General features: G+C 54.1%; 1 protein-coding gene across 1 annotated transcript in view; it reads right to left on the minus strand.

The window, feature by feature from the left end:
* TSPAN9 (tetraspanin 9) overlaps window positions 1-24,288 on the minus strand; it is a 183,441-nt gene extending 159,153 nt beyond the window's left edge. The window contains exons 1-2 of the mRNA XM_057556941.1: window positions 24,201-24,288; window positions 17,234-17,300 (exon numbers count right to left, since the gene is read on the minus strand). The gene's annotated coding sequence lies outside the window, so the exon portion shown is untranslated. The remainder of the gene's footprint in view (window positions 1-17,233; window positions 17,301-24,200) is intronic.
* Window positions 24,289-26,629: the final 2,341 nt, after the last annotated feature.

The following is a 26,629-nucleotide window of genomic DNA, read 5'->3' on the forward strand; positions in this document are numbered from 1 at the left end:
TGTGCATGCGGGGGAGGGTGCAGAGAGTGAGTGTGTGAGAACAGGAGACGTGCGTGCACGGGGACCTGTGCAGAGAGCGGGCCCCGAGTCCCCGAGGCGCCGCTAGGGAAGGGCAGGGCGTCCCACCCCAGCCCCCCTCCCCCAGGTTCAGACACCGAAGTGCAGGGTAAACGCAAAAGGAGCGGCCTTCCCCCAGTCCAGAAGCCCCCGTTTCCCACCAGCTCACCTCTGCCCTCGCCCCTCCTCGAGGCCAGCTGCACCCGGCCTGGGCCTCTGGGTTCCCTCTTCTGCTCCCACACCAGCCTCACTCTCTGACCCCGATTTTCCACCCTGCAGCATATTTTTTTAAAAACAAGGAAGAATCCCCCTCGCTTCCTTCAGGAGCAATAAATAGGAGGATTACAGAAGTGACATTCTGAAAGTGATCTGAACTCCTCAGAAGACAAGAGATGGATAAAATACAGGGCATTTTGGCCCAGACTCACTCAGAAAGAGAGGGAGGGTTTGCCTCCAGGGAGGGGGGACCATCTGCAGTGGCCGCCCGCCAGCCTCGGGCTGAGCCCTGATCGGTAGCAGAAAGCCCAGGCCTCTAAGTCACAGGGCTTGTCTAACATGCCAAACACAAGACACGGGGTCCTTGCGGGCCCAGAGAGGCTGCTGTCTAGAGTCGGGGCACAGACTCCACTCCCCAAGCTGCCTTCCCTCATCTGGAAGCAATCTGCCCCGCCCTCCAGCAAACAGCGAGGTAAAGGGGAGAGCCTGCCCCACTCCCCTCCTGGCTGGCCAGCTGAACACCTGAGAGCAGCCAGAGAACAGGCACAGGGCAGCCTGACCCTGACCCCAGACATCTGTGCCGTCATCCTAAGCAATCTGTCCCTTCGCCCCTGAAAACTGGACAACAGTCAAGAGTACAAGCTTTGGAATCAGGCTGTCCCCAGCTGGCAGCCGCTCCAGCAGCCGACTCCTGGTTTCCTCCTAAGGAAGATGCAGGTAACGTCGGTCGTCGGAAGGATCCAATGGGACGTGCACGCCCGGGGTCTGCACAACACGCACTTGATAGACAACAGTTACTGCTGTTCCTGCCGCTGCACACTCAGCTGACTACACAACAGCCACCGCGGTCCTTCCGAAATGAAACGCACGTCTGTCTCCTTGATCTAATTCCTCCAAAGGCGCCCACCTTGCCCACCATAAAAGCGACAGCCCTCAGAATGGCCCTCAAGCCCCTGTAGGGTCTGAGTCCCGTGACCTTTCCCTTGCTCCCTTCACTCAGCTGTACTGGGCTCCAACAAGCCTCACACGCTCCTGCCGCAGGGCCTTTGCACCTCCTGTTCCCTCGGCCCTGGGATGCACCTCCCCCAGATATCTCCAGGACTCACCCACCTCTTCTTCCCTCTCTGCTGAAATGTCACCTCCTCAGGAACGCCTTTCCTAAGGACCCCGTTTAACCCATAATACCTGCCCCCCGCCCCTTCCTCCCACCCCCTTCCCTATCTCACTCTGGCCCATAATATTTGTCACTATAGATTTTAGTTGTTTGTTTATTGTTTGTCTCCCCCTCCAAAATACAAGCTCTTATGGCCATGGATTTTTCTTCACTCCTGCATCCCCAGAGCCTGAACAGTGCTGGCCCCCAAACATTTGTGGGATGAATGAGTCTCAGGACATTTAGGACAGCCCCACTCAGGGGTGGCCAGTCCTTTAAGGCTTAGTGGCCTCCTCTAGAAAAAAAACATGCTCATTCTAGCCACATCTCAAGGTCATTGTCAGGAGGAAACGGACAGGTAAGATGATTTCTGGGAATGTTCTTTGGTGCTTTCACAGTGGAGCGCCCTATAGAAATGGAAGACCCCAAAATTATTTATCCAGCACCAACTGAATAATTACTTATTCAGTCCTGGGGTGGGGACCCTGAGTGCTAACAGGACACCACAGAGAGGGGTTTACACAGACAGTCCTTGACTCCAAGGACCAGTCTGAGGCCCTCGGACCTGCGGGCACGCCTGGTGCTGTTCGCCACAGAATCCCTTGCACACGGCAGGTGCCCAGTAAATGCCTGTCAGAGTATAAATGAGAAAGTCCCACACAGATAACCACACAGAGAATAGAAAGATCACCCATACAAAAATCCTCAGTAAAATATCTGTTGACCTAAAGCAGCATGTAGACAACAGCTACCACAGATAAGACTGACAAAAATACTGAATATATTTTTATTATCTTCACAGCAGAAGCAAATGTGTTCCAAGGCAGAAGTCAGGAGTAGGTGCAAAAAGCCACGGGGAATGGAGAACAAGTTCAGGAAACTTCTTTCCAGTGAGTGCATTTCAAGAATTAGGCCAAAATCCTGCAGATCATGACAGAATGCGCTCCGGCGATATTAGCTGTGATTATACCGTTGCTTTTATTATGGTCTTGGCACCCTCCAACTGAACAAGCAGGAAACGAGACACAACACTCAGGTTTCCCATCGAACAGTGTGAGGCCCAGGTGCACCGCTTCCCGCTGAAGCACCTCTGGACTGGAGCGCGGCCCAGCCATGGGGGATGCAGGGACGACTTCATTCGGTCACCAAGGGCTCCTGAGTGCCTGCTTTGTGCCAGACGCCATCTGGGCACTGGACAGACAGAACGCACACAGCGTGATGCACCTCCTCTCCCCGGGTCCCCTTTCCAGGCGGCGCGGGCTTTGTGAGCCCGAATGCTGGCAGGTGCCAGCCCTCCAGGTACACCGGTCTCCAAAGAACATTCCCTCTCCGTTAAGGGAGAAAGGATGCTCATTCACAAAGGGTTCTGAGCACTGGCTGAGGAAGAGGCCAAGCCCACACTGCTCAGGCTGGTGAAAGCTGCTCTGGGGACCCGGCAGCCTCGGACACGAAAGAAAGTCCTGCAAACGGGCCATCCTCCAGCTCCCCGGAGAGCCACTGTTCCTCCCATCTCGCAAAGGAAGAAACGGAGGCTCCTGCAGGTCAAACTGGTCTGGAGGCCAAGGCTAAGAGGGCCAGAGAGTCCGCAGTTCAAGAGCGCTCCTTATGCCCATGGCGGTGCCTGGCTCGCCCGGTTGGGGAAGGGAGCGGTGCACCAGGAGAGAGGTTCCCGGAGCTCAAGTCTCTCACTCAGGGTGCAGCCCAGCACTCGGCTGCCAGGAAGATCTCTCTTTCTTTCTTTTAAGATCTCTCTTTCTGCAAAGCCCTTGCCCCAGAGCCTGCCCAGCTGTGACCGCTTACAAGCGACCTGACCGGGCTCCTTCCATACAGAGGTGGGACAACAGCTTCGGGGAAGCAGGAGACAGGCCCTTGGCTCAGGACCCCTTCTGAGCTGTCCCCCTCCCCTCCCCCAAAGCCACCGAGCCGCAGCCCCGCCCATCCTTCCTGGGCTGCATCCTTAGAAAGGGGAAGAGGCAGATGCTTGAGGACTCCCTTGAGAATCTGCCAGGACCACCGTTAAACAGGCCTCCCCAGCATCTTCAACCTGGGGCTGAAACCTCCCGGGCGCGTCCAGTCCAGGGAGGAGGGGCCCCACGGGGGAAGAGACCCAGGACCCAGAGCAACAAGCCAACGAGCAGTCAAGAGCGGAGGTGCCTGTGCAGAGCCACGCTCACCAGCACGGGAAGCGCTGCAGCAAGGCCGCCAGGCTTCGCTGTGCAGGAGGCTCACAGTCATCCTGCCTCAAAGGCACTGTGTGTCCAGACACAGGAGACAATGGGACGAGGCGCTGACACAGGCCCAGCCTGGATCAATGCGGTGCCAGGCAGGCTGAAGGGGGATGACGGGGCCCAGCACCAGCAGCGGGAGGCCAGTCTGCAGGGGCCCCAGGCGAGGCCCGGCGATGGAGGCTGCAAGGAGTTTCACAAGAGTAGTAAGGAGCATGTTTCAGGTGTGTTTTCTGAACACGCTTGCACAGGTGCGTACATGCGTGCGTGCGTGTGTGCGTAGGATGCGGAGTTGCGAGGGCAGGTGAATCATGGGCTCAAAAGGAGGAGTAACATTTAACATCATTGAGTAGAAAAGTATCTTAGAGAGTATCTCGTGTAACATTGTATCTACTCTTCATCCCAAACAAAATCCCCAATCACTATCAGTCTTTGCTTAAACCCCAGCAGTGATGGGGAGCTCACTACCTCCCAAGGTAGCCCATTCCTCCTCTGCTGGATGGCTCCAGCTGTTAGAAAGTTCTTCCTGAAACTGGGCCCATGTTTGACCTCCTTGAATCCCCTCACCCATGGGTCCTAGGCACCTGGGTATTTAAGCTTTGAAGCCATAGGACATGTTTAGACCCTCCTATTCCACATCAATCCTGCACATGTCAGGAGACCATTATTGTGCATCCCCTCCCTTCCCATAACACTCTATAAAAATAATTTCCAGACAAAAGGAACGTTCCCAAATCCTTCACCCAGTCCCCACGTGGTGTAGCTTCCACCATCTTAGTCACCCTCCTCTGGATGAGTTCAGATTTGCCAGTGTCCCAACCAGAATTAACAAAACCCAGATGCAGATGTGCTATAAGCTCCACAGAGCACAAAGAGGGTCTAAACCTCATACCCAGGGCAGCATTGTTTTTCTTAGCAACCACACGGCACAATTAGCTTATAGTTTCTTCCATTTCTTCTCATTTATTCATTTGGTCCACAAACATGAGCTGTCTCCTATGTGCCGGGCACTGGGCTAGGTACAAAGGATGCTAAGGGAAATACCGTATCACCTTTGTGCTCGGGGAGACAGCCTGTGTTGAGAGATAAAAAAAACAAACCAGATGAAACACGGGGGAAAGAACACACGGCTAATGGGGTCCTTCCCGTAGGAAAGCTGACTAGAGACACCTGCCCCAGAGGGTAACGATGCCCAAGGTGAGTGTTCCAATAATGCTAGACTCAGATTACAGCCACGGTGAAGTGACAGGGACTGGCTTCACCCTTGCCCCCTAAACAACTAGAAAGCTGGACAGAAGGCACGAAACAACTGCTTCAGACACCGACAGCAGGCAGCACTAGACTGTAATCCCTGAGAGAAGGAAACAAGAGAGGGAGTTCTATGATGGCCAAGCTTACTGCCTGGAGGCAGCGTCCACACAGCAGCTGAGGACGAGGAATCCTCACGGGGTCCAGTGGTCCCACCGAGTTGAGGAGACAGAAATTGGAGTTTATAGAGATAGAATTTTTAGGGCAGAACATTGGAGAGAAGGGGACTGCACAGAGAGGGTGCTCTGGAGAAGAGTCCCCTGGCATCTCCGGCTGACCCACACAAGTATAGGGTAAAACACCACAAGCCTGGGAACAGAACCAACAGAAAGCAATGGGCCAGCCAATCTGCGGAGCTCACTCAGGGCCACGTTCCCACCAACGAGAGCAGAAGAGCTCGCGACACACAAGGCACTGGGTAGAGTCCTCAGAGGGTGGTGCCTCAGTAGTGAAGCTAAATTAGCCCTAGTCTGAAGGCTGAATGCACCCCAACAAAGCTTACAAGCAAGTCTCAGACATATTAAACTAATCCCAAGCCGTTAAAATGCATGCCAGAGTAAAGTCCAATACTATTTGAAGGAATGTAACAAAATCCAGCAACGCTCAATTGACAATGTCTGGCATCCAATCAAAAATTAGCAGGCATTCAAAGAAGCAGAAAAATATAAGCCATAACCAGGAGGAAAAGCAGTCAATAGTACAGATGCAAAAATGACAGAGATGATGAAACCAGTAAACAAGGGTGAAAAGAATACAGCTATTGTATGTTCCATAATTGCAAGAATGTAGAGGAAAACATAAGCTTGATGTGAAGAGAAATGAAAGATACAAAAAAAAGACTCATGGAATTTCTAGAGATGAAAAACGCAATATCTGAAATGAAAAATACACTGGATGGGACTTATTAACATTGGATTAGACACTGCAGAAGAAAAGATAATTGTACTTGAAGATATTAACACTAGAAACTATCCAAGATGAAGCACAGAAAGAAAAAAGATGGAAAAAAATTAATGGAGAATCAGCAACCTACAGGACAATATCAAACAGTCTAATATACACGTAGTTGAAGTTCTAGAAAGAGAGGAGAGAGAAGGGGGAACAGAAAAATACTTGAAGAGGGGGGCTTCCCTGGTAGCACAGTGGTTGAGAATCTGCCTGCCAATGCAGGGGACACGGGTTCGAGCCCTGGTCTGGGAAGATCCCACATGCCGCGGAGCAACTAGGCCCGTGAGCCACAATCACTGAGCCTGCGCGTCTGGAGCCTGTGCTCCGCAACAAGAGAGGCCGCGATAATGAGAGGCCCGTGCACCGCGATGAAGAGTGGCCCCCACTTGCCGCAACTAGAGAAGGCCCTCGCACAGAAACGAAGACCCAACACAGCCATAAATAAATTTAAAAAAAAAAATACTTGAAGAGGGAATTCCCTGGCAGCCCAGTGGTTAGAACTCTGGGCTTCTACCCAGGGGCCCAGGTTAGATCCCTGGTTGGGGAACTAAGATCCCGCAAGCCGTGCAGCACGGCAAAAAAAAAAAAAAAAAAAATTCTTGAAGAAGTAATGGCTGACTGAGTTTTCAGATTTGGTAAAACAATGCTCATAAGAGAAAAAACCATGCAGGATGGGAGGGGAGTTCCAAGCCAGGCAGACAATGACAAGAACAATGGGCAATGAGAACCCGTGTGGAGGGCGTTACAGAGACAAACGGGACACAGTGGCCGCAAGTGGGGAGCAGGGAGGCTGGACCCTGCTCCAGGTCACTGCAGACTCTGCAAGCCTCGCTCAGCCCCTCGGACCTCATCTTGTAGGCCAAGGGGCAACCACCTCATCCTGGACAAGGGCAGCTATTTTCTTGAACCTAAAGTCAGACTTTGCTGGCTTCCCTGATGGCGCAGTGGTTAAGCATCTATCTGCCTGACAATGCAGGGGACACAGGTTCGAGCCCTGGTCCAGGAAGATCCCACATGCCTCCGAGCAACTAAGCCCGTGCGCCACAACGACTGAGCCTGTGCTCCAGAGCCCGTGAGCCACAACTACTGAGCCCGCGTGCCACAACTACCGAAGCCCGTGTGCCTAGAGCCTGTGCTCTGCAACAAGAGGAGCCACTACAGTGAGAACCCCGCACACCGCAACCAAGAGTAGTTGCTCACAGTAACTAGAGAAAGCCCACGCAAAGCAATGAAGACCCAATGCAGCCAAAAATAAAATAAATTTATTAAAAAAAAAAAAAATTTAAAGTCAGACTTTGCATGAGCAGGAGGGTCCAGAGAACAGAAGAGAGGTTTGAGGCCCAGCTGTGACATCTGAGCCCTCAGCCTGTCCCCATGGGGATGAGCCAGCTGAGACGTCCACCCTTGGACCCCCCCCTTTGGAACAAAGAGTGGAGGCAACAAAAACACCCTACCCGTCTGAGAAGGGTCTTCTTCCCCGCGGCTCCTGGGACCAGGTAACTCTCAAGCCAGAAGGGGCTTGGGGATCACAGACTCCTCACTTTACACGTGAAAAACCCAGAGAAGTGACGTGACTGACCCAGGGCCAGCCAGGTGTCCTGACTCCCCCGGGCTGCTCTTTCTGCTGACCACTCACCTGCTATGATCCCCACCACCCTTCCAGCACCACGGACGGCTCCGGATGGCATCATGGGTCAGTGCACACTACACGGGTCTCTACACACCCATGCCGGCTCCTCCAGGGCAGAGGCAGCTGCCTGGCATCACCAGGCTCCTGACCTGCTACAGGATGGGTGCTCAGTACGCGCCCCCTTCACGCGCACTGAGCAAAAGGGTCTCTGGGCCTGACTCTGGGGAAGGGAGGGAGAGATGAGGCTCCCCAAGCTGCAAGGCCAGAGCTGCCCCGAGCCTGCCTAGGTCCGAGAGGGACAGAGAAACAGAGCAGAGAGATCAGAGAGAGGGCTGCACTGACCTGGCCAGTGGGTGTTACCAGGCGACCCCCGAGGGGCAGGGACGAGCTGGTGCGGGGAGGGACGCTCCTCTGGCTCCTTATCAGACTGGCCCCGAACCAGCCCTGAGCTCCCACCCGCTCCCGCCCGGAAGAAGAGGAAATTGTCTGAAACCTTCCTCCTCTTCCCCTCCCCTTTCCAGCACCTCCTTCAGCCCCAGCCTTGCTGTGGGCTCTGGGCTGAGCGGCACCTCTTTACAGGGGTCACGAATGAGCAAATTCTTGAGCTATTCCTGGGGCCTCGATTTTTATCATCCTTCCATTCTGGTCAATTCTGAGAGGCCAGCGGCCAGGAATGCCAGAGAGATCCGAGCCCGGCCCACCAAACCCAAAATAACCCCACACGTGCCTCTCTCAAGTCCTCAGGGGTTTGGCCATTTTGGGTGCATGTTTTCCTACAAAGCTGCCCCCCTGGCCCTGTGAGGTTACCTCTGAGGCACCCCTGGGGGAGCTGAGGAAGGTGGGAGCAGGTGAGGGGAGGGGCGGGGGATAAGAGAGGCAGAATCCAGGGTCGGGATCTGGAAGGGCTGGCTCCAGCCTCCTCCACTCAACTGCCTGGAGCTCCTGGGGAAGCCAGCCTCAGTTTCCTCGCCATGAAACCTCCAAGCAGCGGCCTCCTCTTGCCCACGACTTCCTGTCAGCCGCTTCGGGAAAGGCAGCGATAAGGCCCCCTCCCTGAGCTGCAGACGCCTTGATAAGAAGCTCCTGGTTTGAGAGTCCTGCGCCCTCCCCAGAGACATCTCCCACCCCTGCAACTGTGAAGACGGGACGGTTTTACATCAGGCAAGTGCTCCAAGTGTCCAGAGAAATGGGTCGGATGTGGGACACGTTTCTTTTCATGTCGCAAATGCAGTATTCACGCATTCAAAAACTATCGGCGTGCCCACCAAGTGTTGGACAATGAGAAAACAGGCAGAGCATCAGTGGAGGGGAAAATCCAGGCCTCCGCTCTTCAGCAGAGATAGAGACAGAGATTGAGGCGAGTGGTCAGAATGCCCCTGCCTGGCAGAGAACCAACGCCCGGAGGCTGCACGAGTCCTGAGTCGCCAGAGTCCTCTGGCTGCACGAACACTGCACTGCTCAGAGGGCAGGGCTGGCGGAGGGGGAGGCTGCAGGGTCTCAGAAACACCAGGGTCGGTGGAGACCGGCCCCCGGTCCCCTGCACCACTGGCTTTAGGATGTGGCAGCACCGAATGCTTTAGTTCCTGACATGAATCAGGAACGTTAAAGAGACTTGGTTTAAAACAACCACCATCATAAGATAGATATACCCTCTTAGGTATTTCTTTAAAGCTGCACCATCCCTCCAGTGAATGCCCTTGAGGATTTTTTGGCAATGAAAATTAATTTTTGGCAAATTGAAGATTTAGCACTCTCTGGTGGGGGTCCCAAGGAGAAAGGGCCCACAGTCTAAGGAATCACCTCCCCTTTGCCCCAGAGTCCGGGTGGGGCTCACCTCCCCAGCCTGGCATCCTCCCTCACCCCGGCCCACGGAGAGAGCGTCAGGTCCCCCCACCTCGCTCACAGGCACGGCACCATCAACCATTTGGATAAGCAGTGAAGAAAGTGGATGATGAAACAGAGGTAACATCGTTTTTTATTCCAAATTAGGTGTGACTGTCAGGCATGAGGCTTCAGCTGGTCAGGCTGGCTTCTCCTCCAAGCCCTACACTGAGGCAATCCCATCCCTTCCTACTCGGCCTTCAGAGCCCATGCCTGGGTGCCATGGACGCTGCAGGGCCGAACCTCGGGGGGAAATGGGAGAACCTGATGAAATCGAGAAGGCCTTTGGTAGCCTAGAACAGAAAAGGTGTGGGACTTACCTAAGCCAACGTCGGCTGAAGCTCTTACCACACAGAGCACCGGGGCTCAAAGACGCCTCGGAACCTCGCAGAGTCAGGGTGGCCAGCAGTGGGACTTCCCTGGTGGCGCAGTGGTTGAGAATCTGCCTGCCAATGCAGGGAACACTGGTTTCGAGCCCTGGTCCAGGAAGATCCCACATGCCGCAGAGCAACTAAGCCCGTGCGCCACAACTACTGAGCCTGCGCTCTACAGCCCACGAGCCACAACTACTGAGCCTGCGTGCCACAACTACTGAAGCCCGCACGCCTAGAGCCCGTGCTCCACAACAAAGAGAAGCCACTGCAATGAGAAGCCCGCGCACCGCAACGAAGAGTAGCCCCCTCTCACCACAACTAGAGACAGCCCGCGCACAGCAACGAAGACCCAACACAGCCAAAAATACATAAATAAAATAAATAAATTTATACAAAAAAAAAAAAAAAGACTCCGCGCTTCCACAGCAGGGAGCATGGGTTCGATTCCTGGTCGAGAAACTAAGATCCCGCATGCCAAAAAAAAAAAAAAATCTCCTCTTTCTTTCCTAGACTGTGTTTCTCCCCCAAGGAGTTAGACATAAAACAAAGTGGTCATTCACTTGCTGATGAAGTGATATTATAACTCTTGATGATACGGAAGTATATGAATCATCCTCGCAGACACAGGGAACCAGAACTGGGGGGTGGAGGCATGGGCAGGGAAGTTAGGAGTCAGAGACAGGCCTCTTGGGTCTCCGCTGATGGACAGTTTACCTACCATCCGCCTCAAAGCAGCAAACGCTCAGTTGGCACAGGCTGAGGACCTCCATTTAGTCTTTCCAATTCCTTGGCCAAAAGGAGCGGCTGAGGTTTCTTGCCTTGCTTGTGATGCCAGATTTCTCCGAGGTCTGCAGCGTCAGCTCTGCACGTTCTCCTCAACACTAAGCACCGGGATACATTAAGCCCGTGAGCTGATCAGATATCATGCACCCTTCAACGGTAGCACGATGCCGGCGCCCCCGGCACCCAGGGAAGCATCAGGGCAGCTGCAGCTGCTGGCTGCCTCCCATCCCCCAGTCCCCACCAAGCCCTGTCGCTGAGCTGGGTCCATTCTCCCACAGCACAGCCGAGGAGGAGGAGAATGGCCAAGAGGCTGAGCTGCGCAGCGTGGGCTGTTTCACAGTGAACCTTTCGGCCACAAAACATTTCTCTTCCAAGAGATGCTGAGCGGGGGCAGAGAAAAAATAAAACACCAAGGGGTTTTCAAATGCGAAAGCCCTCTCAGCCTTTGTTCTCCTTTGATGAATGCACAAACCACCAGGCAGTTGACAGGCAAAAGAACACGGGGCGGGCACGCGAGGAAAGTGCAGTTCATCAAGGCCAGCCTGGGGGCTCCAGGGAGAGGGGAGTTTGATGGATGTGAGCCCAGGGGAGGACTTCTCCTCCAGCGGCTCTACGGCAGCATCGTCCTTGCAACTGGAAGTGGCACTCCCTAATGACCCGGAGCTGGCTCTCCCAGCCCCAATGTTTCCTCCTGTCTCTGCCATTTGAGGCATTTCCCAGGAAGGAAGAGCTACCACGCATGGCAGGTGATGAGGAAACGATACAAACGAGTATGTCAAGGGGAGTCAGAATGTTAAGTCCACTGTGAGCTGTCTGGGCAGTGAAGTCTGATCCTGCAGGCTGGGTCTTCTTACTCCACCTCTGAGGGCAGGAGGGGATGGGGAGAAAGGCTGGAGCACGGGAGGTGCCCTGTTTGCTGGGCAAATGAATGAACGAGGCCCCAGCAGAGGCCTGAGTCTACAGTGGCTGGCTGGCTTTCATCGGGACCCTTCACTCACTGACGCACATCCTTCGGAGATGCCACGAAAACTAGCAGCAGGTACCGAGCAGCCGAGCTGCCAGCAGCTTCCAGAGGGCAGGCAGGCTCCCGCTCTGCTTCCACAGCCCTCGGGCCGGAGAAGCTGTCCGTTACGAAGCCCGTGCTCTAGCTCACTCTCACCTCCGGCCAGACAAGCCCCTCACACACATCCACACAGAATCCACCTGGAACGACACCTCTAAGCCAGCAGGAGGACGAAGCATCCCGCCTTGCCAGTTTCCCTGGGTGACCCATCCGGTCAGAGGGGGCTGAGGAGGGACCGAGCCTGGGCTGTCTTCCAAAGGTCTGTGGCGTCTAGCCCCCAGCATTCTAGCCCTCCTCCTTCTGGGCCCGCGCAGGGGCTGCACACCCCTGCCCTCCCACCGCTGAACACACTTGCCCTTGACGTGACTTTGCCAGTCCTCCCATCAAGAGGGGGCATCTGGGGCTTCCCTGGTGGCGCAGTGGTTGAGAATCTGCCTGCTAATGCAGGGGACACGGGTTCGAGCCCTGGTCTGGGAAGATCCCACATGCCACGGAGCAACTGGGCCCGTGAGCCACAGCTACTGAGCCTGCGCGTCTGGAGCCTGTGCCCCGCAACGGGAGGGGCCGCGATAGTGAAAGACCCGCGCACCGCGATGAAGAGCGGTCCCCGCACCGCGATGAAGAGTGGCCCCCACTTGCCGTAACCAGAGAAAGCCCTCGCACGAACCGAAGACCCAACACAGCCAAAAATAAAATAAATAAATAAATAAAGTAGCTATAAAATTAAAAAAAAAAAAAAAGAGGGGGCATCTTTGCCCCAGCCCTGGAGTTCCAGTGGGTCCGGTGACTTGCTCTGACCAGGCGGCAGGTGGATGCTGCATTGTGAGACCTCGGAGCCTGCATCTCAACGGGCCTTGGAGATTCTGTTTTCACTTAAAAGGCCAGTTCCCTTGAGAATGAGAAATCACGTGGGGAAGAGAGGCCCAGCCAAGAGCCAACACCAGCCCAACACGTGCCAGAGGGGCTCCTGGACCATCCAGGCCCTGCAGGGCCACCAGGTGACTGCCACCGCGTTCACAAGCTCAGGTGATGGGACCGGCTGAGCCCCGGCCAGTGCTATGGGCACCGCTGCGGGAAGACGGCTAAAGAAGTTTCCAGTTAGTGCAACACAATGCTATTTACAGAAATTGACAAGATAATAGGTAGCTGGATGCTAGTCTATCATTAAAACACCTAGAAGGAATATAAGCCAAAGTACTAACAGTGATTGCCCCCAAAGGGCAGGATTACAGGAGGCTCTCCTTTTCTACCAGTTCTGGAACGCTTGAAGGTTATAAGGAGTTTGTATTATTTTTGCAACAACAGCAAAAAAAAGTACTTTAAAAAAATTCACCTTGGATTCCGTGACAAGCTTATTTTTCTGAAAAAATCCGTTTTCATCCTGCCATTCCCCTGTCCGGGGACCAACACCAGCTCCCCACTGCTAGTCTGCTGAGATCAGTCTCCTCTGGGGGACATTTCAGGTACCCCAGAGTGAAGAGGCCCCGCCTTGACAGCTTGCTCCTCCCCCTTCCAGCCCAATCACCGGGCCACGCCCAGCTTGCCATCCACCCCTGCATCCCCGTCCCTCAAGGCCCAGCCCCCCGTCTCCCCTGCATTCCTCCGCCGCTCCTCAGAGAACGGTCCACGCAACCCTGTCCTTGATGGGCCAGTGCCCTGTATCAGTCTCCCTGCACTGTGGGGAATGACTGTCCCTCACAGGAGACATTCACGGACACAGGCCAGCCAGCCACCTCCATCTCCAGCTTCTCGGTCTGCACCAGGCGAGGGGCAGAGCCCAGACGGTGGTTCCACCCCGATTCCCTCTCTGCTGTCCACAGCCTGCATGGTGGGGGGTGGCCCTGGTCCGGCGCTTCCTCCCCACCCAGCCCATCTCAGCGGCAAGCAAGTGGGAGCCCCTGTGCCATGGCTGCTAATGCAGAGTAGACTCATGGCCCGGGGATGCTCCGAGAGATTCCCCTCCCCACCCTCTGGTCCCACGTGCTGCATCCAGAGCCAAACACTGGCTTCAAACCTAATTGCCTTCCTGGGGGACCCAACGGCTCTTCCTCACTCAGGACTCTGCAATCTGCATGTCCAGATTTTAAACAAAGCTGTTTAGAATCTTCCAGGATGGGACGAGTGGAAAATTGCAAACCCAGACCTCTACCTCACTTTCTCTAAAACAAGATGTGTCATTCTACATGTGCACATCCCCCCATTCCCGCCCAGCCCGGCACGCTGCCCCTCTGAGCCCTTCTGCAGGGTGGGGACTCGCTGGGGCAGGATCTACCCTCTCTGCCCCCCACACCCCCGGGGCTTGTTGCAGAGCATCGGGCCGAAGCCTCAGCCTCCACACTGGGGCAGGCGGCCAGGTACTGCGTCTGTTTCACACTCCCCTCCAAGGAGGGGGCATTCACGTCACAGGTACATACTGACCCGCTGAAAGGGCTCAGGTGGGCCTCTCAGCTGAGGGAACAATGTGGGAGAACTCCCCCCTACACAAACTTGCTAGGACAAGCACACACATACTCACCGATACACGAACGCACGCACTAGTGCGTGGCCACACCCTGTTCCAACCTTGCTCTGAGCATCCCCCTGAGACCACTCCCCTCATCTGTCGGTCCACTGTTCTCAGAGGCCCGCTCCTACCCCTGGCCCTCTCCCTGACTCTGAACCTGACACCCTTTCCTCCCTGGGGGTGAGAGGAGTACAGGACGTGCTGGGATGCAGCACAGGTACGGGGCCGCCGCCCGCCAGGGCTCCAGAAGGCCGGCCCAGGCGGAGTGGGACGTCGTTCAGGTTTTACAATAATTTGCTCACTCTAACTTTTCTTGCTCACCTGGGGAAGGGCATTTTTCGACTCTGCACAAAGGTGCTGTGAGGGCTGGCAGCGGCCCTGAGCTGCCAAGGCCAAGGCCAGGAACACGCCAAGATCCTACACGGGAGGCTGCGGGACCCTCGGCCTTCCTGCAGTGACGGCCAAGCCTCCCCAACAAGGGGGAGGTTCCAGGGGACCGGCTGAGCTGCCTGACTCTTCAGGCCCCCTGGATGGTCCTCCACCCCCATCCTTTCCTGTTTCCAGCACAAGGTCAGATATTTTAACAAATGCTGACACTGGGTGTAGAAATGATCACGAGGCTCTTGGAAAGTAAGCAAGTATTCAAAGTGCAATAAATTTCCAGGCACTGGAAGGGGAGTGGGAGGAAGGCAGAGTGGGGGGCGGCTGGTAAACTCAAAAGCACAGATAGCATTAAACGACAGACACTCAAAACCCATCCACACGTGGCCGCCAAGTGGGGCCCAAAGCGCCGCGCAGACCGGTGAGCCCCCAGACACGCTCCTTCCGGCCGCCCCTTCCGGGAGACCGGCCACTGCGGGCTGAGTTTGGGTTGTGTTTTTTGGTTCGAGGGGAGGGCGGGTGGAAGCCGGCCTCCACCAGGCAGATATTCTCATTTCACCAGGCTGGGGCTCGGACGGAAGCTGAAATTATGAATTTGTTGGGCTCGGGTCCAGCGATGGGGCCTCTCGCTCCCAAGTGCGTGGGGCTAGGGCAGCAGGCAGGTAAAATGAAAGGGGCGGCAGAGGCGCTGGTGCAGGACGAAGTCCGGCAGAGACCCTGCTGCTAACCAGACCGGCGCGCGTCTCTGTGGACAATCTCCGCCCCCCGCCCGGCTCACTCATGAACCGCAGCCCTCCCTCCTCCGTGCACCCCGAGGCCAGGGGCAGAGCAGGTTCTTGTGAGAGGATGGCGGTGGGGAGGCCCCCAGCCCGGAAGCGGAGACCCAGGCAGGCCTTCGTCCACTCAGAAACCACCGTCACCAGCGCGAGAAGGCATCTGAGCAACGGCGGGGAGGAGACCGGCCTGAAGAACCAACCAGCCTGCCACAGGGGACCTAACCAGGCGGAGGTGGGACGAGAAGCTCGACCGGAAGCTGGTCACCATCCCAGAGGCTCAAGCGCAGGACAAGAAACGGCCAAAGCAAAGGCTGTGAAGGCCAACGCCTTCGGAGAGGATAAACTTCCTGTCCGGAAAGGCCTTCACGCAGGTCTCCCTCACTGTGCCTTCAAACAGACGCACAGGAGGACAGTCGTCTGGCTAGAAAGGGCCGGTGATGCAGGCCCATCTGTCTCCTCCCTTGAGGCCCCCAGGGCGGGCCCCGTGGATCTCTGTGACGGGGTGGGACATGCCATGAGCCGCGAGGACCCTCACCCACTTGTCCTCAAGTCCCTCCTCCCTGCCACCTGATTTTCAGCACACTGGTTTCCCTCGTCCTGGCCTCGTGCCTGGCTGCACAGCCAGTCCTCCCGTAGGCGGTGCCCCAAATCCCAGGGCAGCAAGATTGAAAGCAGACAGCCCCCCAAGCCCCAGGGGGAGGGGGAAGACTTAAAATGGGAGCCCTGCATCCCAGCTGCAGCAGACGCCAGACTCCAGGAGGGATGGGGAGCGGATTCCTTGCCGCAGGTCTGCTGCGAAGGGCAGGGGCAGTGGGAATCAGATGGCCTGGGTGTGAGCCGCTGGTCTCCTGGCACTAAAGACGTGGTCTTAGGCAAGTCTCTGACCTGCACTCCACCTTAGCTGCTGCCACTGTGAAACGGGGGGAAATGACAGCTACCTCACAGGACTCTCATGAAAGCTAAAGGAGATTTAAACTAAGATTTAATACGATTTAAATTAAATTAGTTGTGGACATATGTAAAGAGTCTGAAACTGTGGCCGATGATGACAATGACAAATATGAATCCTGGCACCTGAGTATCATGTGCAAAGCACAGCAGGCCAATCAAAGGTCCGCGGCCACTCCCGGGACTCCAGATCATCTCTGCTGGGACTCACAGAGCCAGCACCCTCCTTCTCACCACACCACCCCACCACCACGCATCTGGGTTCTTGGAAGGTAAGAGATTTACAGATCACCCCGCAGGAGGAAGCCACAGAATAAAACACACATCAATTAAAACATTAAAAGACCCAGGCCTGTACGCAGCACCCCCGGAACCTGAATCAGCACCATCCACACCAGCGACCTGGGTAGCTCCTGCCCAGATCCAGCTCCGCGGGGGCCTCGACGCACAGGTGCTAGGAACAGTGAAGCTACCAGCAAGGCCCCTGGAGCCTGCAGGAGCAGAGATGAGGACCCCCAGCGAGCATCCTGGCAGAGGGTGCTCACCACCGGAGGGCCAGGGGCATTCCTGCAGCAGCCAGGATAGAGGAACGGACACAGGTGGGATTGATCTGATTCCCACAGATTCCTTTCTGGCCGGCTGGTGGGAGGAGACAGGAAGCAGGAAGTTACAGGCCTCTCCTGCTTCCCTAGGCTCCCTCCCTACAATAAGGGTGGTCAAGAAAGAAATTAAGAATACTGCCGGCCACCATTCAGAAACAGTGGGGAGGAGGGAAATCTCTCCCGGCTCCCAAAGCCCCATTTAAGGAGCTTATCGATTCAAAGTCGAGAGCTGGGGCAGAGAGACAGCTAGGAAATGTCAACATCCCACTCTATCCTCCCTCCCCAAGCCACAGTGAAAGGGCAAGAGAGACTGTGGCTTTAGACAGTTTATAACACGCAGACTTTCAGAGGTCCCAGCACACAGTGGACCCAGACCAGCACTGACCTGTTTTCCTTGAATTTCCTGCGAACACCTTGGCTGCTGACAGATCAGAGAAGATCCCAGGATATTCCTGCAGGAAAAGAAATGAAACATTAGGTCATCACTTCGCTGTGAAGCCACTCCAGGGTGAATTCTGTCCAGCCATGGCCACTCTTTGGGCTGCAGTCTCCCATGGAGAACCCCTTCATTCAACAGCTGGAGAAGCCCAGAAAGGGCAAACGGATTCCAGCTGCCGTGCCAGTCCACTCAGCTGCTGGTGGTGGGTGCTAAAGCATGATGACAGAGACCAAGCCTTGGCTCGATGGGAAAGACAGCCATGATCGACTAGTGATGTCTGCTATGGGTCGTTCTAACAGTAAGAGTATCCGTGCCAGGTATTTGTCATCCCTGGGGTAGACCCTTGGCATCCAGGGATTTAACATTTGTAATTTTGACCACTCACAAGTGAGAGAAAGTTTCAAGATATTTAAAAGTGTGTAACTTTACTGAGATGTGAGTTTGATTCACACAAATCAAAGGAATAGACAACTGAGGCTGAGGTAAAGGAATAGACAAGTTTCTTGTTTCCATCTCTGCCACATCTAAAGTTACTGTTGAGGAGCAATAAACACTTGGTAGGAAATGGCCATCAAGTGAGAGATAAAGTTGTAGCTGAAGTTGAAAGGGTAGTTAATTCGGGGTGTGAAGATATATACAGGAAACATTTGGCTTTCTGCGGAAACATGACTCCAGAGACAGCCAGGCCCGTGTACAAATACTGCCGTGGATGCAAACTTGGGATTCTAGAAGGTGCAAGATTCAGTTCTTTTTTTTTGGGGGGGGGGGGAACAAATGGGCACTTTTTTAAATTGTGATATAACTGGCATATCACATATTAGTTTCAATATAAGGATTGGATATTTGTACATTTTGCAAAATGATCACCACAACAAGTCTAGTTAACATCCATCACCACACAGTTACAAAATGTCTTTCCTGTGATGAGAACTTTTACCATCTGACTCTCTCAGCAACTTTTTTTTAAAAATATATTTATTTATTTATTTATTTTTGGCCGTGTTGGGTCTTCGTTGCTGCGCACGGGCTTTCTCTAGTTGCGGCGAGCGGGGGGCTTCTCTTGTTGTGGAGCACGGGCTCTAGGCACGTGGGCTTCAGTAGTTGTGACACTCGGGCTCAGTAGTTGTGGCTCGCGGGCTCTAGAGCACAGGCTCAGTAGGTGTGGTGCACGGGCTTAGTTGCTCCGCGGCATGTGGGATCTTCCCAACAGGGCTCGAACCCGTGTCCCCTGCATTGGCAGGCGGATTCCTAACCACTGCACCACCAGGGAAGGCCTCAGCAACTTTCAATTTATAACACAGTCTGATTGTTAACTGCAGTCACCACGCTGTACGTTACGTCCCCATGACAAGATGCGTTTCTTGCGGGCTTCCCTGGTGGCGCAGTGGTTGAGAATCCACCTGCCAATGCAGGGGACACAGGTTCGAGCCCTGTCGGGAAGATCCCACACGCCGCGGAGCAACTAAGCCCGTGCGCCACACCTACTGAGCCTGCACTCTAGAGCCCACAAGCCACAACTACTGAGCCCGCATGCCACAGCTACTGAAGCCCACGCGCCTAGAGCCCGTGCTCCACAACAAGAGAAGCCCCCCGCTCGCCGCAACTAGAGAAAGCCCGTGCAGCAACAAAGACCCAACACAGCCAAAAATAAATAAATAAAATAAATAAATTTTAAAAATAAAATTAAATTAAATTAAATTGTCAATTAAAAAAAAAAAGATGCGTTTCTTGAGAACGCCCGGGTCCACGCTGAGCCTACTCTGTGCCCCTTGGCGATGAGTGAGGGGCTGAGGAGAACACAGGGGCAGAGAGAATCCATGCCCTGAGGGGCTTCCAATCTAGTTGGAGAAGCGATGATGCCCCCCTGAAAAGAGCAAAGGGCCCTGCATCCTCACCATCACCCAGCCCAGAATCCCCTCCAGTACCCCTGCATCGTTTCCTCACCACCCCATCCCGTCAATCCACTGATGGTCTCAATCCTACTTCCAGAATGTCTCAGGTTTGCTCCTCACAGCTGCCCAGCCACTCTCCCCACCATGATTTCCTCTCTTCACAGACCCCATACTCGCCCTCCGCAGGCCTAGCCCTGCTTCTGCGACCCCTACTCAAAAACCGGCAAGGTTCCCAGGCCCCCCAAGGTTAACCACAGTCCCCCCAGCACCAGCAGGCAGCGCATGGGAGACACTGAATTTCAGTGCATGGATGGAGGAAATTCCTTGGCTGGACATTTGAAGCCACCCATAATATGGTCACTGTCTACCTGTCCAGCCTTTTTTCTCTCTGGTTCCTCCCACACAACCCACTCACTGGCCCGACTGAGCTATTCCAAACCCCAGCACTTTCTCAATGCCATTCCTCAGGCTGACCTTTCTTCCCTTCTGTAGAAATGCAAGCCACACTTCAAAGTTCGCATCAAACACCACCTGCTGCACGAGGTGGTCCTCTAGCATCAGGGTGATTTATCCCCCGTTTGAAACCACATTCTACTCTCATAAGCAATTCACCTTATATTTTGAATTGTCTTTTTTTTTTTTTTTTTTTTTGGCCACACCACGTGGCATGCGGGATCTTAGTTCCCTGACCAGGAATCGAACCCATGCGCCTTGCAGTGGAAGCGCAAATTCTTAACCAGTGGACCACCAGGGAAGTTCCTGAATTGTCATTTTTTGAAGCCCTTTCTTAACCCTTTACTGTGTTTTATGCCCCATGAAGACAGGACATTTACCATTTTCATTTTTGCATCATCAGAACTCAGCACAGACTCTTGTACTAAGATATACATACTAAAGGATCACCCCAGGCAGTGTAGAAAAGCCAGGAGAGATGAAGACATAAAATGCCAAAGGGGGCTTCCCTGGTGGCGCAGTGGTTGAGAATCTGCCTGCCAATGCAGGGGACACGGGTTCGACCCCTGGTCTGGGAAGATCCCACATGCCGCGGAGCGGTTGGGCCCGTGAGCCACAATTGCTGAGCCTGCGCGTCTGGAGCCTGTGCTCCGCAACAAGAGAGGCCGTGACAGTGACAGGCCCGCGCACCGCGATGAGGAGTGGCCCCCACTTGCCGCAGCTAGGGAGAGCCCTCGCACAGAAACGAAGACCCAACACAGCCATAAATAAATAAATAAATAATTTTTTTAAAAAAAGATGTATTTGTAAATTGGCTTTTAAAAATAAATAAATAAATAAAATAAAATGCCAAAGGGGTTCCAAGGAAAAGGAGGTTCTTTGGGGATGGGTGGCCAGGGGAGGCTCCATGAAGGAGCTCAGACATGAGTACGATCTTCAAAAGAGGGGAAAGAGGGAGTGCGGAGGAGCATTCCAGGAAGGTGGAACAGTATGAACTAAGGGACAAAGAAGGAATGAGCGAAGCGTGCTCGGAGATGAGTCTGGCTGGCACCGGGGGTCCCTGGGGGAAGGGGAGTGGGAGGTTAGGCTAGACAGGCCGGCCGGGACGGGTAGGGAGGATGTGGAGTGCCAGGCTAAGGCACCTGGATGAGATCCATTCCCTCAGTCCGTGGGATGCCCACCACAGCAGGCCTGGGCCTTAATGGTAGAAGAAGTCCTATCCTCTCTTGTTAGTCTAGCCTCCTCAGCTAGGTTATAAATAACAGGCACCGTTTACTGAACACCTGCTGTGTCTGAGGCCCTAAGCTACGTGCTTCACATACATTATCTCACTGCTCCTTCCAACAGCCTTGAGAGCTCAGTATTGTTATCCTTGTTTTGCAAGCAGGAAGCGAAAGCTCAAAGAGGTGAAGGCCCTTGCCCAGGCCTCAGCTGCTCACTCTTTTTTTTTTTTTTCCTTAAGTAATAAAAACTTTAATTAGCATTTATTATCTTCTAAAATCCATGGTTAGTTTCTTACATATACTAACCAATTTAATCCTTATCTCTCTATAAAGTATGTACCACAATATGTACATTTTACAGTTTGGGAAACTGAGATGTAGAGAAGTTAAGTAACTTAACCAAAGCCATCGTCTAATAAATGGTGAGATCAGAAGCTAAAGGAAAGCATCCTGCTGTTTGCAACTCATGAGCACTGCCTAGTCTCACCTGCTCACTCTTTTACTGAACAATAAGGCCGGTGCTAGAGGGCCGGTGCTGGAGTTACATTCACAGAGATGAAGACTGGCACTCTGGTCAGCTACCCAGACTCGCCTTATTCACTCCTCAAGGGCAACATTAATTAAGGACATGGTAGGAGCTTAATAAAGCACACTAAGTAGAATGGAGGTTGCCAGGGGCTGGGGGGAGGGGGAAATGGGGAGTTGTTTAATAGGTGTACAGTTTCAGTTTTGCAGATGAAAATATTCTGGAGATCTGTTGCAGAACAATGTGAATATACTTCATGCAACTGGACTGTACATTTACAAATGGTTACGATGGTCATTTGTGTCATGTGTTTCTTTGCCACAATTAAAAATGACAAATAGGAATTCCCTGGTGGCACAGTGGTTAAGAATCCACCTGCCAATGCAGGGGACACGGGTTCGAGCCCTGGTCCGAGAAGATCCCATATGCCGCAGAGCAACTAAGCCCGTGTGCCACACCTACTGAGCCTGCGCTCTAGAGCCCACGAGCCACAACTACTGAGCCCGCGTGCCCCAACTACTGAAACCTGTGCGCCTAGAGCCCACGCTCCGCAACAAGAGAAGCCACCGCAGTGAGAAGCCCGCGCACCACAACGAATAGTAGCCCCCACTCGCCGCAACTAGAGAAAGCCCACGCACAGCAACAGAGACCTAATGCAGCCAAAAATAAATAAATAGATAAATTTATTTTAAAAAAATAACAAATAAATAAAGCACACTTACTAACTGACTGATTGGCTGCTGATAGCATTGTACACTGTTAAGATATCCAATGCTGAAAGAGATTCTAGAAATATTTTAACCCAATAACCCTCCAAAACAGAGAGCTGGTGAGGGGAGGTAACTTGCCGAGGGTTAGGTGATGTTAGGACTAAGGTCGGAGCCTAGGTCTCCCAGGCTCAACAGTAAAGAATGGCAGAAGCAGCTGGGAGTAGTAGAAAACACAGCATAAGAGGTCAGAAGCCATGGGTTCAAGTTCTGCTTCTTCCACTTATGAGTTCTGTGACCTCAGAGAAGTCATTTAGTCTCTTTTAGCCTCATTCTCCTAAACTACACGAAGAGAATTAAAAATAACATATGCTTTACAACATTATGTGCGAATCAAAGAAAATTATATACAGCTAATGTACAGAGAAAGCACTTGGCCAACTACAAATTACTTTATTTATTTATTCTTTTTGGCCGCACAGCACAGCTTGTGGGACCTTAGTTTCCCCCTCCAGGGATCCAACCCGCGCCCTCAGCAATGAAAGCGTGGAGTCATAACCACTGGGCCACCAGGGAATCCCCTACAAATTACTTTATAAACACTAGTTACTGTTATTCATATTAACTATCTGTTTATAGATTGAAAGATTAAAATCTGATTAAGTCAGACCAAAAAAACTCCCTCTCCATTCTGGTCCACTCTCAGCTGTTCCCGGCCTTGCACACAGCAAGTCTTCAATGAGTGAGTGTAGAACTGAATTACCCTTCAAGTTTTATCCACCTCAACCCTCTTCCCTCCCTCACCCCACAACCCACAGCTCAGCTGCAACAGCCCTGCCAGGACCAGGCGGAGGGTAGGAAGCCAGTGTGAACCTCTGCCTCCCTGGCTGCATTCCTTAGCTAAATATAAATGATTTGTCCAGTCCATCGTTTGAAATTGTCCGTAATACCTCTCCTCCCCTTCCCATTACTTAGGGTGACAAGCTGACTGCACATCTTTATAGCAGAACATACATACAAAACATTCTCTATGGCTATTTTCAGTAAAGAGAGGGAAGCTGGCTGGTATACAGGGATCAGAGCATGAGTCTTCAGTTTTCTCCACTAGTCCAGGAAAGCTTCCTGGAGGAGGACACCTGAGTCACCCCAGGGAAGGGGACAGCTGCCTGTCAGAAGGGCATCCTCACATAATGAGTTTGGTTCTCTGAACCAAAGAAAGATGAACTGCTGCGGTCTTATCCTTATTTGGGGGATGGGGAGGAAAGTTCTACCCAGCCCAGGGGATCCCATAGTACCCCAGTGCTTCAAACCTCCCCAGACACTACAGGTATTTGGGAAAGAGGTTGAGAAGGGACCAGTATCTTTTTCAAAAACAGGCCATCCAAGACTCCAGTTCTGAAATACACGAGTACAAATACTGCTCTCAGTAAGGAGCCAGTTTCTTGTTTGGACTTTTTTTTTTTTTTTTTAACCACAACAAAGTTTTTTAAAGTCCCAAACTTGGATGCACAGATGGACTACATCTCGGACCTCGGGGCGTGCCAAAGCCCTGTCACTCTGAGTACCGATCTGCCAGCGGTGGCGCAAGGAGTGGTCGGGGTGCCGGGGCTGCAGTTAGTACCCCAGCCCTGCCCGAGCCCCCGGCCCTCCCTGGGGGCGCTGTATGGCCCTCCCCAAGCCGGTCCACTAGGTCACAAAGTGAGAAACCCTTGACAGCTCCGGGGCTCCCCCCTTCTGCTGCATCCTACAGACCCCCATCCCTTCGCCTGGGATTCCGCCGTCCACTCCCGCAGCCGCATTTCCAAAAGGTCTTCCTCGGAACCTCTCCCCTTGCAGACCCCTCTCCGCCCCGCTACCGGGCGCCGCGAACACCGTCCCCTTCGGGCCTCCCGCCCCCTCACAGGACGTTGACCCCACCCCTCCCTCAGCTCGCCCACTGCCGCCCCCGACACCCCTCCCAGGGGCGCCCCGGGCCGCTCGCCCCTCCGGGAACCGGGTCGGGGGCTTGCGGGCCCGCCCCCAGCCGGCCGGGGCCCGTAACCCCGTACGCTCCCGAGCCTCCGGCTCGCGGCCCGCCGCCCCACCCGCCCAACCCGCCCGGGCCGCACTCACCGAGCTCCCAGGAATGCGGGGTCCGGCTCTCTCGCGCTCGCGCGCCGCCGCCGCCACAGCAGCAGCCAGCGGAAACAGGGGGCGGGGCCTGCCCTGGACCGCGAGGCCGCGGGGCGGGGCGAGGCCGCGGGGCGGGGCCGGCCGAGGGGGCGGGGCCGGCCCGGGAACTGGGAGGCCGTGGGGGCCCGGTCCGCCGCGCGAGAGGTGGGGGCGGGGACTAAAGCCGGGAGCTGGCGTGGGCACTGCGGGCGGGACAGCGGGTGGGGAAGGGGTGTGCGAGGCTGAGGGCGGGGACTGGGGCCGGGGGCCTCCAGCACCCCCTGGCCGGATCCCCGGCGTTGGAGCTGGAGGGACCCACGGGCAGGCCAGGGCCGTGCTGGGCGCGGGCGTCCTGGGCCAGATGTGGCTGCCCTCCGGGAGCCTTCCTCCCTCCCCGCCGCCTGGATTCTCGGATCGGCCGCTCCTCCGGGGCGCTGGTACGACCCCTGCCCCTGCCCCAGGGGCTAGAGCCGCAGCAGGACCAGAGTGTCTGGGGAGGTCAGGGCCTGGGAGTTCGCGCTCCTGCGCTCGGCGACCAGACGCCGGCCCAAAGCCGTCCGGTCCCGGCCAGGGTCGCAGCCTTGCCTCTGTGGCCTCCCGCCTGCCCGCACACCTAGGCAGTCCTTCCCTGGCTGTGTATTAGGGACCGCCTGCCCGGAGAGGCTGTTGGAGGACCCGCTGTCCACCTCCCCAGGAGTAACGGCCTCCAAGTGCTGGTAAAGGGCACCGTGCGTCCGGAGGACCTGAACTGCAGTGGGACAAACTCAGGTTACGCGTCTCCCGCCCAGGGCTTCCTGTAGGCCTTCCTCTCTGGGCCTGGACTCTCTTCCGGAGTGACCAGCGAGCAGCCACCTCTCCTGCTTCATTACTGTCGTGGAAATGTGTTCTGTGCTTCCCACCTGCACCATCCTGCACTAAGTATGATTTGAGACAAAGTTTTTTAACCTGACTAATCACCAGCGTCCCCTTGGCCTTTCCTAGTTGGATGGCAGTTTCTGCTCATCTCTTGGGCCCCCTCTTTTCATACACGCACAATCTTGTTCTGTCTATTAGACTTAACCCAATAATCCACCCCCTCTGACTCCCCTTTCTTTCCTTCCAACCCTTGTTCAATGCCCCCCATAAAGTCTTCCCAGGCTGACCCCCTCCACCCCCAAGCCCCAATCTCTCCAGTCACTGTGGCAGCCCTTACCACATGCAACTAACCCTGCCCAGCTTCCAGAAGAGGAAAGTGAGAACCAGAGAGGGAAAGGGATTTGCCTGTGAAGTCCACTGTGGGAGGCATCTTACTGTAAAAAACACTGGGAGGCAGCCTCATGTGGTAGGACAGGGCTTTGGAGCCAGCCAGACCTGGGATTGAACCCTGGCTCTGCCTCTTATGGGCTGTGACCTCTCTAGGCCTCAGTTTCCTCACCTGTGAAATGGGGTTTCATATTACCAATCCCACAGGGTTGATGGGATGGCCAAGATGACTGAGGCAAAAGCACAACATTTGATGCATGGTGGGTGCAAACATTAGCCTCTCCCTGACCTTTAATGGGAGATAAGCAAACCTGAAATAATAGGACAATGGAGACTTAGGGTTGGAAGAAACCTTAGAAGAATCCCCTCAATAGAGTCACAGGTGTAGAAAACAAACTTATGGTTACCAGGGGAAAAGGTGGGGGGAGAGGGATAAATTGGGAGATTGGGATTGACATATACACACTACTATATATAAAATAGATAATCAACAAGGACCTACTGTATAGCTCAGGGAACTCTACTCAATACTCTGTAATGACCTATATAGGAATAGAATCTAAAAAAGAGTGGATATATGTAAATGTATAACTGAATCACTTTGCTGTACACCTGAAACTAACACAACACTGTAAATCAACTATATTTCAAGAAAATTTTTTTAAAAAGAAGAATCCCCTCAGCAATAACCCAGAAAGTGGCCACACAGCTCACCCTCCTTCGACACATCCAGAGATGGAGGGCTCGTGCCTCTGAAGGGGTTTACAGCTGGGAGAAAAGCCATAGAGGATAAGGAAGTATTCAACATAGAGGAGGGCAAGGTGCCTCGAGGTCTGTGGGGCAGACACACTCCCACCGTGTCCACCGAGGACAAACTCAAACAAATGACCTGACTGTGCTTGCTTCGGCAGCACATATACAAATGACCTGACAAGGAGGCAGGACACTCTTAGGGCAGAAAGACACCTGTGGGAGTTAAGACACCCCCCCCTAAGCACAATGTCACAGTTTACTGTACTGGGCTCCTTAGGAGTTTCTGTCCTGGGGATTCTGAAAATGCTGAGGAAAAACTCCCATAGATGGGGTGTCCATGTCCAGGATCTTGGGGTACATCCCATGTACTCCTCTTGTCCTGGCACCGTTATTAA

Source organism: Balaenoptera acutorostrata, chromosome 11 (genome assembly GCF_949987535.1).
Source record: "Balaenoptera acutorostrata chromosome 11, mBalAcu1.1, whole genome shotgun sequence".
Lineage (NCBI taxonomy): Eukaryota > Metazoa > Chordata > Mammalia > Artiodactyla > Balaenopteridae > Balaenoptera > Balaenoptera acutorostrata.